Genomic DNA, 927 nt, shown 5'->3' with positions numbered 1-927 from the left:
TAAGGTTTCTCCAATCGATCGCGGGTTTCACTTTTCATCATTTGCTAGGTCTAACTATGATGTTTTGAGTGGTCCCGCAAAAATTTTTTCTTGGACCGGGCCTTCCTTCCCGGCCCTGTCGGTGTGCTCTGCAGTAGGGTGCTTCATACAAATTTTCCTTATGTGGAATTTTTCAGTGTAAAATAAGGTTTCTCCAATCGATCGCGGGTTTCACTTTTCATCATTTGCTAGGTCTAACTATGATGTTTTGAGTGGTCCCGCAAAAATTTTTTCTTGGACCGGGCCTTCCTTCCCGGCCCTGTCGGTGTGCTCTGCAGTAGGGTGCTCCATACAAATTTTCCTTATGTGGAATTTTCAGTGTAAAATAAGGTTTCTCCAATCGATCGCGGGTTTCACTTTTCATCATTTGCTAGGTCTAACTATGATGTTTTGAGTGGTCCCGCAAAAATTTTTTCTTGGACCGGGCCTTCCTTCCCGGCCCTGTCGGTGTGTTCTGCAGTAGGGTGCTCCATACAAATTTTGCTTATGTGGAATTTTTCAGTGTAAAATAAGGTTTCTCCAATCGATCGCGGGTTTCACTTTTCATCATTTGCTAGGTCTAACTATGATGTTTTGAGTGGTCCCGCAAAAATTTTTTCTTGGACCGGGCCTTCCTTCCCGGCCCTGTCGGTGTGCTCTGCAGTAGGGTGCTCCATACAAATTTTCCTTATGTGGAATTTTTCAGTGTAAAATAAGGTTTCTCCAATCGATCGCGGGTTTCACTTTTCATCATTTGCTAGGTCTAACTATGATGTTTTGAGTGGTCCCGCAAAAATTTTTTCTCTTAGCCAGTCGACCCTTTCGTCCATGTCGGTGTGTTCTGCAGTAGGGTGCTCCAACCAAGTTTTCCTAATGAAAGTTTTTCGTGGTTTCGTGTTAGTTAAAAAC

The sequence above is a fragment of the Anopheles marshallii genome (genome assembly GCF_943734725.1).
Source record: "Anopheles marshallii chromosome X unlocalized genomic scaffold, idAnoMarsDA_429_01 X_unloc_51, whole genome shotgun sequence".
Lineage (NCBI taxonomy): Eukaryota > Metazoa > Arthropoda > Insecta > Diptera > Culicidae > Anopheles > Anopheles marshallii.
Note: the sequence above shows the minus strand (reverse complement) of the source record.